Source organism: Primulina huaijiensis, chromosome 7, assembly GCF_012295235.1.
Source record: "Primulina huaijiensis isolate GDHJ02 chromosome 7, ASM1229523v2, whole genome shotgun sequence".
Lineage (NCBI taxonomy): Eukaryota > Viridiplantae > Streptophyta > Magnoliopsida > Lamiales > Gesneriaceae > Primulina > Primulina huaijiensis.
In genome coordinates, this window is record NC_133312.1 from 7,831,420 (window position 1) to 7,846,972 (window position 15,553).

Here is a 15,553-nt window from a genome sequence, read left to right on the forward strand (position 1 = left end):
GGAAGGGGGGGTTGAATAAACACTCACGGATTATATGTTCTTCTCGAAAATTTAGTTCAGTTTAGTGACAAACTGACACTCGGTATCTCGTCAGTCGATAACAATCAGTTTAACTGAAAAAACAGTTGCGGAAGTAAACTGACCGAGAGAGAGAATAACTGAAGTAAAATGATAACTGAAATAAAATGCACACGGTTTGTTTCTGGATGTTCGGAGAATAGAATAACTCCTACGTTACCCCTTCTATCACGAAGATAGGATTTCATCACGAAGATAGGATTTACACTAAAAGACTTTGATCGAATATAATAGTTGTACTGACCCACTTCAGTTTGGACTTATCACTGCCAACACTGAAACTCTTAGTTACAAAAAACTTCTACAGTTCGTGATTGATCTTAGCACAACTTAAAGAATCTAGCAAAGATTACAACGTGCTAATAAGAGCGAGAACGTAGCCTTGAATGCTACTACTAAGTGTGAGCTTTTGATTTGCGTAGTGATTTTAGCAGCGTAACAGCTTGAATAAAATAGTTGTGTTGAAATTGTTTCGTAGTTGTTTCTCAGCTGCTTTCTTCACCTATTTATAGGCTTCCCTCTTCAACGGTAACTTAAAACAAATTTGAACTTTATATCTGTTGAATGCCACGTCAAAATTCCTCTGACACCCGTACACTGTGATCTCTGAAATGCAGCGTTCCACTAAGTAACAGTCTGCAGTGTACTACTGTCGGTTGTCGATAACTGATGACGTGTTCAGCTGAAGAATCAGCGGCTAGGCGATAGCTGGTAGGGAATACAGCTGCTGATAGTTAGCTGCGCATTCAGTTGCTAGATTCAGTCGCGTAGTTCAGTTTTCTCGTGTTCAGTTATTTGCATAATCAGTTGGTTCGCAATTTGTCAAACGCCGAAACTTAGTTTCCAACAATTTCTCTCTTTTAGGTGTTTGACAAAACTAAGCAAATAATAATTGATCAATTGAACTCTTTGTAGATAAAATAATCTTCAATCTTTGTAAAATTCTCTAAGTGTACAAATTTGTACAAAGAATGAAAGAATAAAATAATCTTCAAGAAAGCGAATCCATCAACTGATAGAAATTCTTCTGTGACACTTCTTCTGGGTGGGTTATAGCTTAGGTCTTTTCTCCTTTTTTGTCAAACGCCTCCATTCTGACAGATAATCCCCGAACATCAACTGATAAAAACTTAACAAAGGTGGCTACGTCTGAGACTGGATTAAGCATAGTAGTTTGCAGCAAGTCTATCTTTCTGGAAACAGATGTCTCCGCGAATTCAACTCTCTTGCCGATTGCATCTTGAGTCAGGGAAAGACTTTCAGCTATACCTCTATTCTTTTTGATTTCGTCCACTAAAAAAGAGAGAGAGGTCACAGTGGCTTGAATTTGTTTCAATCTTCCAGAGTTGAAGTCATTTGAGGAATTTAGCTTCAAGGTATGAACAAGCTGAGTAGATTGGATATCTAAATTTGCCGTCATCATCTTTGACAGGTCGTGCTAGATGGTTTGAATATCTTCCAGTACCGAATCAAAGTTTATTGAAGGATGAGGATATGAAGGTCCAGTTGGCTCTGGTTCTTGTTCTCTTGAGGCTTCATCAAATATTACCAGAGTCCTGTTAGTTATTATCGGTTCTGCACTGACCATTTTAGGAGAATCCTCTACACCTGCTTCCTGTTGAATTTGGAGAGGAGAAAGAATGATTGGTTGATCAGTTGAGTGATCAACTGAAACTGAAGTTGGCTCTTCAGTTTGAATGTCTTCAGATAAGCATAGCTGAGCCTCCATAGTTTCAATAACTGTCTGTTCAGTAACACCAATTGACTGAACTGGCTGTTCACTTTCTTCAATTATTGCCTTCTCGACAGGTTCTTCAGTCGACAGAGTTTGATTAACTGGTTCTTCAGTTGGAATGACTTCTTCAGCTGATCTAGATTATTCTAGCTGAATATCATAGGTGACTGATTGGATGACCTCATCAAGATTGGCCAATGCTAAATCAGCTTCTGAATAAAGATTAGGATCGGCAGTTGAAGAAGGAGGTGCTACAGATGATGAAGGTTGAGCAACTGAAGTGGAGGGGGCAGTTGCTTGTTGATCAGTTTCAGCACCAACGTCCTTGGGAGGTCTTTGAACTGAATCCTCAGTTGGGTCTTCTGATGATATGTCTTGAGGAGCTTCTGGAAAAACCAGTTCTTGACCCATTTCCCAATTCTTTATTTCCATCTGTAGTGAGACAAGATCCGATTCTAGTTGATCATGCACAGCTTTGTCATTATATGCAGTTGGACTGGTAGGGTCATAGTTCAGTTTCAGCTGAGCAACTATCTTCTGGAGCTTTTTGGCTCTCAGCTGATCGAAGAAGTAATTCATCCTCTCCAGTGCTTGAACGATGGAAGATGCCTTAACCACTCTTAACACAACATGTTCCAGCTTTATAAATTTCTGCAGTTTGGATTTTCTCTGAAGCTCTTTGGCGAATACATGTGTTCTGAATTTCACCATGCATCATAGGTTTTGAGCTTATTTGCTGAAAATTCATTGATCTCTTCCCAGATAAGATCAATGTGTATTTGAATGACATTTGTTGGCCTGGGCTCTTCTTGCATTTTGCCCTTGCCCTTAGTGTCAGCAGGGCATGAGGAATACTCAATCCTGAGGTAGTAGCATCAATGTTTTCTCTGATCACTACCTCCTTTGGTCTGGCAGCAGGTAGAGGGACGTAACCAGTGATGGTGGTGATCATGGGACCCTTTACTCCAGCAACTTTCTTCTTGTCACCTGGTTTGGTGACCGTTGTCTTCTTTGGTAGAATGAGAGCTAGAGGCAACTGATCCTCAGTTGAGGGTTCAGCTCTAACTGCTTTCAGAGGAACAGCCTGGATTGGCTGTTGAGCTGCTGATTCCATCAATCTTTCAGTTGGTATGGCTTCAACTGTAGCAGCAGGCTTGGTTTTCAACGTCCTTGGTTTCTTGATGACTTTTGGAGATGGAGTCCTCTCAGATTCAGATTCACTTACAATCAGTTTGCGCTTGATTGTCTTCTTCTTTTGAACTGATTTGGGAGGTTTTTGAATTCTAATTTCCTTCTTGACTTTCACGAATTGTTCAGCGGACATTCCCAACTTTTGTTTGGGAGGTTGGACATTTTTGGCATTGAATATCTTTAGTTTAGATGATCTCTCTGAATCATCAGCCACTAGTCCCTTGACTTTCATCAAATAGCTTAACTGTACGGCAAAACCCTTGGATTGCTTGGTTGACTGAAACATATTTCTCAAAGTGTTGAAGATGATGTTTTTCCAGTTCACCTTTCGACCAGCCATAATAATAGTCATGGCTTGAAACTTTTCCAAAGTCAGTGCAGCAAAGGATCCAACCTTTGCCAAAAGCCCTTTTGCTACTATATCTGCCAGCAGTTGTACTTCTTGCTTCAGTTCCTTCTTTTGGTCGGAAACCTTGATTTTTCGACCATCGGCAGATAGTAAGGTTTTCATTTCTTCAATATCTGACCCATTGACTTCCAAAAGATTAACCATCCCATCAGCTGGTAGTTGGAAAGATTGCAGAAAAACTCCTCCTCAATGATCAGCAACTGGCCATTTACAGTACACGCTATGCTTCCATCTTGTGTAACATAGCCATTTAAGTAGATATCCTGAATTTCTTTGGGATAGATTTCTTGGGAAGATAGTCCCAAAAATGATTTTAATCCAGTTGCTTCCAGTTTCAGAAAGACATTCGTGACTCCTTCGTCTTTCACAATGAAGATAGAGTCAAAATCAATAGCCATAGTGTTCAATATGTGAGCAGGAATCTGGTTGGCCATTTGAATATCTTGAAGTTATGCAAAAAAAATTTGTTGAGAGTAAGAATTTGCTCTGAATGCTTGAATGTGCGCGTAAGAAGAAGAACTGAAATGGAGCGGGGTATAGTACTTATGTACGTGACTATTCGATTTATTGGACACGTGTTAGTCCAGATAAATTTGAAATAAAAAAGTGTGTTCGTGTGCTGTAAGCGTGTGTACAGTTTAAGTGGTTCAAATGTGTCCACGTTTAAAAATGCTATTAACAGTCACATCACTTGATTTAGAATATAATATGGTTAGTTAGTTAACGTATGTGAGAAGATTAGTGAAATAACTAGCTGAACGATCAATTGTGAAACTGTGTCCTTTCAGTTGAAGATTTACTAATTCCTGTCTTCTCAGTTAACCTCTTTAAAACCAATATTACCCCTAAATAGATGCGTATATAAATTAAAACGTTGAAATAAAATAAATCTTATTTATCGTCGGCTGAAATGTTTGCGTCCCTTTAGTTTCTTTGACCCTGGCTCTGATACCAATTGTAAGACCGAGCGCTTGCCGTTTCTGATGAGGTGAACATCTTCATAGATGAAGGTGTCTACCTACTAATGCTCCAAAAGGAAAGGAAAATCCTAGAACAAATTTCTGACTCAGATAGCTTCCTCAAGACTTCCACTGGAGTTTTAACTCGTTGGTTGACCAAGTGGAGGTCTGCTGTTGAGGTTGAATATTTCACTGTACTTCGTGCTTATGCCTTTCAATGAAATGAAATATTTATCTAGTTTATTGTAGTCTTTTATCTTCCTGCAAAATTTAGTTTCATCAGTTGATAAGTAATGAACAAATTTAACATAACAACTGACAAATGATTAGCTGAGATCAGTTTGAAACTCAATAACTGATAAAATAAGCTGACAAATAACAAGCTGACAAGCTAAAATCAGTTAAGAATTAAGAATAGATAAATGACACAAATTAATTAACAACTGATATATTAGCAGTAAGACTGATTAGGATAATCAATTAAACCAAGCATATTGCGAAAATGAGAAAACTTAGTCTCGGGCAATGGTTTGGTGAAGATGTCAGCAGCCTGCTGTTCAGTTGGGACATATTCCAGTCTGATGGCTTTCTTCAAGGCATGATCTCTGATGAAGTGATGTCTGCCATCTATGTGCTTGGTCCTTGAGTGAAGAACTGGGTTATAAGTGATGGCAATCGTGCTTGTATTGTCACAAAATATAGGAGATTCTTTAGCATCAACTTCATAATCTTTCAGTTGTTGCTGAATCCAGAGCAGTTGGGCACAGCAGCTTCCAGCAGCAAGATATTCTGCTTCAGTCGTGGAAGTAGCTATGGATGTTTACTTCTTGCTGAACGATGAGATCAGTCTGTCTCCTAGAAACTGATAAGATCCACTGGTGCTTTTTCGATCTTGCTTACATCCTGCATAATCTGCATCTGAATATCCAACTAAATTGAAAGTAGAGTCTTTAGTATACCATAATCCCACATTTTGTGTGCCCTTGAGATATTTTAAAATTCTTTTGGCAGCTGAGAAATGCGATTGCTTAGGATTTTCTTGAAATCGAGCACACATGCAAACAACAAATACAATATCAAGACGAGTAGCAGTTAGGTACAATAATGAACCTATTAAACCTCTGTATAATGTTGCCTCAACTGATATTCCCCCTTGATCATTGTCAAGTTTGACTGATGAACTCATGGGAGTGCTTGCTGCTGAACATGATTCCATGCCAAATTTCTTGAGCAACTCCTTCGTATATTTTGTCTGACTGATAAAAATACCAGTTTCCAGTTGCTTCACTTGCAGTTTAAGGAAAAATGTCAGTTCACCCATCATGCTCATTTCAAATTTGTCCTGCATCAACTTAGCAAATTTCTTGCATAATTTGGGGTTAGTCGACCCAAATATAATATCATCAACATAAATTTGAACAAGTAAAATATGATAATTCTTAGAGAATTTGAACAGGATCTTATCAACTGATCCAACAGAAAAATCATGATCAGTTAGAAATTTTGAAAGAGTTTCATACCAAGCTCTTGGGGCTTGTTTAAGACCATATAATGCTTTGTTCAAATTGTAGACATGATCAGGAAAATGATGATTGACAAAACCTGGATGTTGTTCCACGTAGACTTCTTCTTGCAGCTGACCATTTAAGCATGCACTCTTCACGTCCATCTAGGAGACTTTAAAATTCTTGAATGAGGCATAGGCAAGGAATATTCTGATTGCTTCCAGTATTGCAACTGGTGCATACGTTTCATCATACTCAATTCCTTCTTCCTGCCTATATCCTTGTGCTACCAGTCTCGCCTTGTTGCGCACAACTGAACCATCTTCGTTCAGTTTGTTCCTGTACACCCATTTTGTACCTATAACAGTTTTTGAAACTGGTCTTGGAACTAGGTTCCAGACATTGTTATGGGTAAATTGAGTTAGCTCCTCTTGCATTGCATTTATCCATTTTGGATTAGCGAGAGTTTCATCAGTTTTCTTCGGTTCCAATTGCGATACGAAATCTGAATGAATAAATAAATTGAGCATATGATTTCTTGTTTTTACCGGATCAGATGGATTACCTATCACCAATTCCGAAGGATGTGATTTCTTCCATCTGAGTTCAGCGTTTGTTGTATCCAAGTTAAAAACTGCTTCTGTATCAGTTGGAGCTGCATCAGTTGGTAATTGAATATTCTCAATAGGCTCCTCCAACTGATCATCAGGAATAGCTTCCTGTTCAACTGGTTGATCTAACACTTCTGGTTCATGTGTTTGGAGGTTGTTTTGATTGATATGATTTTCATCTTCTTCTTCATCCTCCAAACTAATCTCTGTAAATCTATCAACTAGCTCAACTGGATCAGTTGGCTTATCAATTAGTACGTTTTCTTCAAAAACAACATGGATAATTCTTCAACATTCAGAAATTTTTTATTAAAAACTCTATATGCTTTGCTAACTGAAGAATATCCAATAAATATTCCCTCTGCAGATTTTGCATCAAAGGTTTTTAAGAGATTTTTACCATTATCAAGGATAAAACATCTGCAGCCGAATATTTTGAAGTAAGAAACCACACTTTTTCTTCCATGCCAGATCTCATACGATGTTTTCACATGATTCTTATTAATCATCTATCTGTTCTGAGTATAACACGCAGTGTTTACTGCCTCTGCCCAAAACCTTTGAGAGATGCACTCTTCACGTCCATCTGGTAGACTTTAAAATTCTTGAATGAGACATTGGCAAGGAATATTCTGATTGCTTCTAGTCTTGCAACTGGTGCATACGTTTCATCATAGTCAGTTCCTTCTTCCTGCCTATATCCTTCTGCTACCAGTCTCGCCTTGTTGCGCACAACTGAACCATCTTCGTTCAGTTTGTTCCTGTACACCCATTTTGTACCTATAACAGTTTTTGAAACTGGTCTTAGAACTAGGTTCCAGACATCGTTATGGGTAAACTGAGTCATCTCCTCTTGCATTGCATTTATCCAGTTTGGATTAGCAAGAGCTTCATCAGTTTTCTTCGGTTCCAATTGCGATACGAAAGCTGAATGAATAAATAAATTGAGCATCTGATTTCTTGTTCTTACCGGATCAGATGGATTACCTATCACCAATTCCGGAAGATGTGATTTCTTCCATCTGAGTTCAGCGTTTGTTGTATCCAAGTTAGCAACTGCTTCTGTATTAGTTGGAGCTGCATCAGTTGGTAATTGAATATTCTTAATGGGCTCCTCCAACTGATCATCAGGAATAGCTTCCTGTTCAACTGGTTGACCTAACACTTCTGGTTCAGGTGTTTAGAGGTTGTTTTGATTGATATAATTGTCCTCTTCTTCATCATCCTCCAAACTGATCTCTATAAATCTATCAACTAGATCAACTGGATCAGTTGGCTTATCAGTTAGTACGTTTTCTTCAAAAACAACATGGATAATTCTTCAACATTCAAAGAATTTTTATTAAAAACTATATATGCTTTGCTAACTGAAGAATATCCAAGAAATATTCCCTATGCAGATTTTGCATCAAAGGTTTTTAAGTGATTTTTACCATTATCAAGGATAAAATTTCTGCAGTCGAATATTTTGAAGTAAGAAACCACACTTTTTCTTCCATGCCAGATCTCATACGGTGTTTTCACATGATTCTTATTAATCATCGATCTGTTCTGAGTATAACACGCAGTGTTTGCTGCCTCTGCCCAAAACCTTTGAGAGATGCCAGAATCAGCAAGCATTGTTCTAGCAGCTTCTTTAAGGGTCCGATTTTTTCTCCCAGCTACACCAATTTGCTGAGGAGTTCTAGCTGCTGAGAGCTCATGCTTAATTCCAGCATTTTCTAAAAACTTTGAAAGAATTTGATTGATGAATTTAGTTCCTCGATCGGATCTGATTCTATCAATTCCAACTGATTTTTCATTTAATAATCTTTTGAAAAGCTTGATCAGTTGTGCAGCAGTTTGGTCTTTGGATTTTAAAAAGATAACCCAAGTAAATCTTGAAAAATCATCCACAACCACCAAGGTGCATTTCATTCTCCCTAAGCTCATGACTGGTATTGGACCAAATAGATCTATATGTAACAGCTCTAAGCATCGGGAAGAAGATTTACGACCCTTGTTTTTAAAAGAAGATTTTACTTGTTTACGAAACTGACATGCTGAACAAATTTTATATTTGATAAAATCCATTTTGGGCAAACCAGTGACAAGATCGTGGTTACTTAGATATGCAATAGATTTAAAGTTCAGGTGGTTTAATCTCTTATGCCACAACCAATTTTTAGAAAATTTTGAAGCAATAAAACATACGGGTGCATAAGGTTGATCATTCCAACTGACTTTGTAAGTGTTTTCACATCGTTTGCCAGTTAGAATGACCTCATTAGTTGAGTCTTTGACTGAACAAGAATGTTTGTCAAACTGAAATTAGAATCCATTATCGCATGACTGACTGATGCTAATCAGATTATACTTGAGATTCTCAACTAATAGAACAACATTAATGATAAAGTTACCATGGATAAACTTACCCTTACCCACAGTTTTACCTTTAGAATTGTCTCCAAAATAGATGTTTGGTCCAGTGTACTTGATCAGTTGAGATAACAAGTTTGCATTTCCCGTCATGTGTCGTGAGCATCCACTATCCAAGTACCAGATTGATTCCTTGCTTGAACCTGTTACCTGCAATCACACAAGATATAATTTTGGTACCCCTTTCTATTTGCGTCCTAAACTGATTAGTCCTTTAGGAACCCAGACTTGGATTAGTCTGACTGACTGTCCAGTTGCTGTATTCCAGATGGTCTTTCTCGATTTGTGTGTGTTTGGTGTGTAGTGTGCAGATGAGACAACATGTGATTTAGCTTTGTTCAACTGATTGTTCAGCCGATATCTTTTCTGAACTGGCTTGCTGTTATAGTAATTGGAGTAGCCATTTGAAAATTTTCTGCTGAATCTTTTTTACCAATGAATGCGTGAGTCAGTTAAAACTTTTGGGCTATAACCAATACCATATCTTCTAGCCTTGTTCGTACTTTCAGTAGGCTGTTTAACCAGTTTATTTGGCTCAGTTTGTTCTTGTACCACAACTGATTTGATAAAGTGAATGTATTTCCCCTTGTCCATATTTAGTTTTGGTCGAGTATCACTTGGAGACATTTCATATTGGTTGCTAAACACTAAACCAATTTTATCAGTAACTGATTTATGTGAGTTCTGATTTGTTCCAAGCCTGAATAAGCTCAGTTTGCTTTGAATTTTCAAGCATCAACTTTTGAATCATTGATTGATTCCTGCTTCTTTCAGCATTGCGCTCAGCAATCTCTCTTTTCAGACTCAACACATCAACTGATTCATCCGTTTTAGTTTTATTGTCTATGGGATCAGTTTGCTTTGCTCTGGACTTTTCATAAGATAAGGTAAGCTTGTGGTACTCATTAACCATGTCATGAAGAGTTGAAATAAGTTCCTCTCTAGTGAAATCAGTTGAGCTGAAGTCAAATACATGTTGACTGCTTGACTCCACTTCTGTATCACCAGCCATTAGACACTTCACTTCCTCTTCACCATCACTGGAACTGCATGAGGTTTCTGGCTTTGACTCCTCGCTATCAGTTTCTGCCCATTTAGATTTACTTTCTTCAGCTAAGAGCACCTCATGCTTCTTCCTGGAAGACTTCTTATCATCATTGGATCTCCTTTTATGCTCATATGACTTCTTTCTTCTTTAAGTCGAGCCTTGACTGTCCTTCTTGGGTTTGAGACAAACAGCAATGAAGTGACCGAGTTTGCCACAGTTATAGCAAACATTTGATTCCTCTTTAGAATTGTTTCTCTGATAATGCTTCTGGAAGTTCTCTTGATTTTTCCTCATAAACCTTCCAAATTTTTTGATGAACAATGACACAACATCATTGCTCAGTTGATCAGCAGACTTCTCGAATGAACCAGCTGGTTCTGTTCTGACAGCAGCTAATGCAGTTGTGACTGCTGGAGTAGAAGGTTCTCCTTCTCGAGTTTGCAGCTCAAACTCATAGGCCTTCAAATCAGCGAATAGGTCATGAAGCTCAACCTTGTTTAGATCCTTGGATTCCCTCATTGCCATGGTCTTAACGTCCCACTCCTTGGGAAGACCTCTGATGACTTTTAATGCAACTTCTTTGTTGGTATACATTTTTCCAAGTGCGTTTAGCTCATTGATGATACAACTGACTCTTTCATCATACTCATGCATCGATTCTCCAATTCTCATCTTGATATTGTCAAACTTCTGAACAGCAACAGAAAGTTTATTCTCTTTAGTTTGTTCATTTCCTTCACACAGCTGGATCAGTTTTTCTCAAATTTCCTTAGCTGTCTTACACATCTTGATTTTGCTGAAGGTTACTTTATCCAGTTATTTGTACAGTATATCCTTTGCCACATTGTCCAAATTAGCTTTTCTTTTGTCTTCTGTTGTCCATTCATCTCTGGGCTTTTCTATGCAATGAGGTGCCCCTTCATTAATAGCAACTGCTGTATTGGCTTTCAGAATTTTCATTGGTCCGTCAGTGATGACATACCACATATCGTCATCTTGTGCAGCTAAGTGAGCCTGCATTCTTATTTTTCAGTCATCAAAATCCTCTCTGGAAAACATTGGGATCTTATTGGAGGAAGACATGATGAACAGTTTGAGTAGAAATATTCTGAGACGAGATACAAGTGCTCTGATACCACTTGAAAGGATCGGTTAGAAAGTAATAAGTGTTTAGAAAGGAGGGTTGAATAAACACTCACGGATTATATGTTCTTTTCGAAAATTGAGTTCAGTTTAGTGACAAACTGACACTCGGTATCTTGTCAGTCGATAACAAGCAGTTTAATTGAAAAAACAATTGCGGAAGTAAACTGACTGAGAGATAGAATAACTGAAGTAAAATGATAACTGAAATAAAATACACACGGTTTGTTTCTGGATGTTCGGAGAATAGAATAACTCCTACGTCACCCCTTCTATCACGAAGATAGGATTTCCACTAAAAGACTTTGATCGAATACAATAGTTGTACTGACCCACTTCAATTTGGACTTATCACTGCCAACACTGAAACTCTTAGTTACAAAAAGCTTCTACAATTCGTGACTGATCTTAGCACAACTTAAAGAATTTAGAAAAGATTACAACGCGCTAATAAGCTCGAGAATGTAGCCTTGAATGCTACTAATAAGTGTGAGCTTCTGATTTGCGTAGTGATTTTAGCAGCGTAACAGCTTGAATAGAATAGTTGCTTTGAAATTGTTTCGTAGTTGTTTCTCAGCTGCTTTCTTCACCTATTTATAGGCTTCCCTCTTCAACGATAACTTTAAACAAATTTTAACTTTATATCCGTTGAATGCCACGTCAAAATTCCTCTGACACCCATACACTGTGATCTCTGAAATGCGGCATTCCACTAAGTAACAGTCTGCAGTGTATTACTGTCGGTTGTCGATAACTGATGACGTGTTCAGCTGAAAAATCAGCTGCTAGGCGATAGCTTGTAGGGAATACAGCTGCTGATAGTTAGCAGCACATTCAGTTGCTGGATTTAGTCGTGTAGTTCAGTTTTCTCGTGTTCAGTTATTTGCATAATCAGTTGGTTCACAATTTGTCAAACGCCGAAACTTAGTTTCCAACACATAGTCTTCATAAATCATATTCACTTTACTCGAGAAGCAAAGATGAGCATAGTCAACACTTAAGAACGGCAATACAAATATTGAAAGATAGAAATTTATTCGCTAAGTTCAGCAAGTGCGAGTTTAGGCTCGAGAGAGTGGCGTTCTTAGTCCACATTATTTCTAGAGACGGAATTGGGGTCGATCCCAGCAAGGTCGAAGAAGTTAAAGAGTGGCCAGTACCAAAGAGCATAACAAAGATCCGCAGTTTCTTTGGTCTAGCTGGCTACTATCGGAAGTTCATTATGAGTTTCTCATCTATTGCGGTATTCTTGACCGCCTCGACGAAGAAAACTACAAAGTTTATAGGCCTTCTGACTGCCAAGAGAGTTTTGAGAAGCTGAAGCAAGCTTTGACTTCAGCACCAGTTCTATCGATGCCGTCGGGGAAAGGAGAGTATGTACTCTATACAGACGCTTCAAAAATTGGTTTAGGCTCAGTCCTAATGCAGAATGATCAAGTGATAGCTTATGCATTTAGACAGCTGAAGGTTCATGAGAAGAATTACCCGACTCATGAACTCGAGCTTGCAACAATAGTTTTTGCTCTCAAAATTTGGAGACATTACTTATATGGGGAGGAGAAGTACAAGATTTTCACTGATTATAAAAGTTTGAAGTGCTTCTTCACCCAAAAAGAGTTGAATATGAGGCAACGAAATGGTTAGAGTTGGTTAAGGACTACGAATGCGATATTAGCTACCATCCTGGAAAAACTAATTTAGTTGCAGATGCTTTAAGTAGAAAGACAGCAGTTATCACTCAATTGACAGTTCAAAGACCATTGCGAGCAGAGATTCAGCGATTCGAGCTTGCAGTGTATGCCAGGACCGAGGCTCATAATCTTTCTACTGTGACAGTTCAGTCGACTATGAGGAATAGAATCTATGAAGGTCAGTCTTCTGATGAGCAGTTACAAAAATGGAGACTGAGATATGAAGCTAAGGGTCGGAAGCTGTATTCCGAGGAGGATGGCACAGTTCGATATCGAGATCGACTATGAGTTCCTAGTGGTGATTCAATGAGAGAGGTTATTATGAAGAAAGCTCACAATAACCCGTACTTCATTCATCCTAGAAGTACGAAGATGTATAAGGATTTGCAATTAAGGCAAAACACAAGAGGCTAGCAGGAAAGCTTAAGTCACTTCCTATTCTCGAGTGGAAATCGGAAAATATTACGATGAACTTTGTAGTGAGATTGCCAAGGACTATCAGGGAATTCAATGTCATTTGGGTTATAATTCATCGTCTTATGAAATCAGCGCACTTTCTACCTATTAAGATGACATTCACCATGACACAGTCTGCAGAGCTGTATATCCGAGAGATAGTCCATCTGCATGGGATTCCAGTATCTATTGTTTTGGACAGAGATCCGATGTTCACATCTTCTTTCTAGAAGAGTCTGCATACATCGATGCGAACGAAGCTATTGTTCAACACCACGTTTCATCCTCAGACCGATGGTTAGCTCGAAAGGATGATTCAAATTTTGGAGGATCTACTCCGACCTTGTGTGAGAGTTGACCTATAACAACAACTACCAATCGTCTATAGGTATGGCTTCTTACGAGGCGCATTATGGGAGGAATTGTAGATCATTGATAAATTGGGACGAGGTTGGTGAAAGCGGAGAATTTGGTCTTGACTTGATCAAACAGACAGCAGAGCTAGTAGTCAAAATCCAAGATAGGATGAAGACTGCTCAAGTTCGCCAAAAGAGTTACGCTGATAAGTGACGAAGGGAGCTAAAGTTTGCAGTGGGTGACCACGTATTTGTGAAAGTAGTATCTATGAAGGCTGTTATGAGATTTGGCAAGAAAGGCAAACTCAGTCCAAGGTTCATAGGACCGTTTGAGATTCTATAGAAGATTAGAACATTAGCTTATAAAGTGGCGTTGCCACCAATGCAAGCTAGAGTGCATAATGTGTTTCATATCTCAATGCTGTTAAAGTACATGTCAAATCCTTCACATGTACTAAATTATGAGCCTCTGTATTTGAATCCAAATATGTCTTACGAGAAAAGGCATATAAAAATTCTTGATAGACAAGAAAGAAAGCTCTCAAATAAGGTTATACGAATGGTTAAGTCAAGTGGCTAAATCATTCGGAAGAGTAAGCTACTTGGGAAACCGAGACTGACATGAGGAGTCGCTACCCAGAGTTATTTGGTAAGTCTTAATTTCGATGACGAAATTTCATTTAAGGGGATGGAGGAATTGTAAGGTTCAAAATGCGATAACGTAATCCGACTGCATGCAAATCTAGGAAAAATGGACAATGACTAATTAAATTATTTTAATTGCATTTATTAAATGTGGTAGGCATGCTTACATGTTTAAAAATATGATTTTCTTTTAGAATGCATGAAACTGTGTTTTATGGATTATTCAAGACGCGATCGAGGAACGGAGACCGGGGACCGTAAAGGAAAAATATTTTTGTTAAATGATTATTTTTTAATTATTTAATATATGGTATATTTTATATGTTATTTTCGAAAATTGATAACTTTTGAGGTGTTTTTACACGTTGAGTTGTATTTTAAACCGGTAATCGATTTTTGACGAAAATAAAGACTTTTTGGAAGCTCGGTTATCATTTTTGAAAACTTCCCTAAACGAAATAATTTTTCTACTTTCTAATGGGCCTATTATACCAAGGTTATTATGCCTAAATTCCTACGCAATTATTTATATCAAAACAAATATTTCTAAACCCTAACTTACAACACAAAACACACTCACACCAAGCTTCTAAAACACTAGGACTCTCTCCCTACCACACACGACCACACACACAACATGTTTTCAAGGAATTCTTGTCGGTTTTGAAGAATAAAAATGTAGCAAGGTTCTCCTGTCTCTCTGCCAACGTTCTTCGCGCCCCAAATTGTTTTTCGTGTGTGAAACACGCAAAGGCACGGCTTAGTATTCTTTCACTCATCGTTCATACCATATTATGTGTATTTATATGTGTTTGCATGAAAAATATGATACCTGATAAGTGCAATAATTGCACATAATTTATACGAGAATCCATTTGAATTGTGTCAGTTTCGAATGGAATTATGTGTTTTTGGTTGTTTGGAATGTCAATACAGGAATGGAGAAAAAGATGTACGTGAAGCCACATTGATGCAAGAAAAACATAATATTGCGTGCGGGCGCGCCAGTACCTGCGCAGCTGCGTGCATAGAAAATGAAACTTCTTGCCCTTTTTATTGCTTTAAAAGTACTAGGAAATTTTTATTTATTTTTTATAAACACTCAATTTTTGGCCATGTACTCAAACCTCATGAAAATATTAAAATACTTTATCCTTTTAAAAATAAAATACCAACCACCTAGCATTTTAAAAATCAAGTGCAATAGTCATAAAATGAAATCGTCGCATGTTTACCAGACCTAAAAGCAATAAGTTTGAAAATTATAGCTCATACTAAACCTCTCAAAAATCTCTCAAAAGCATAAGT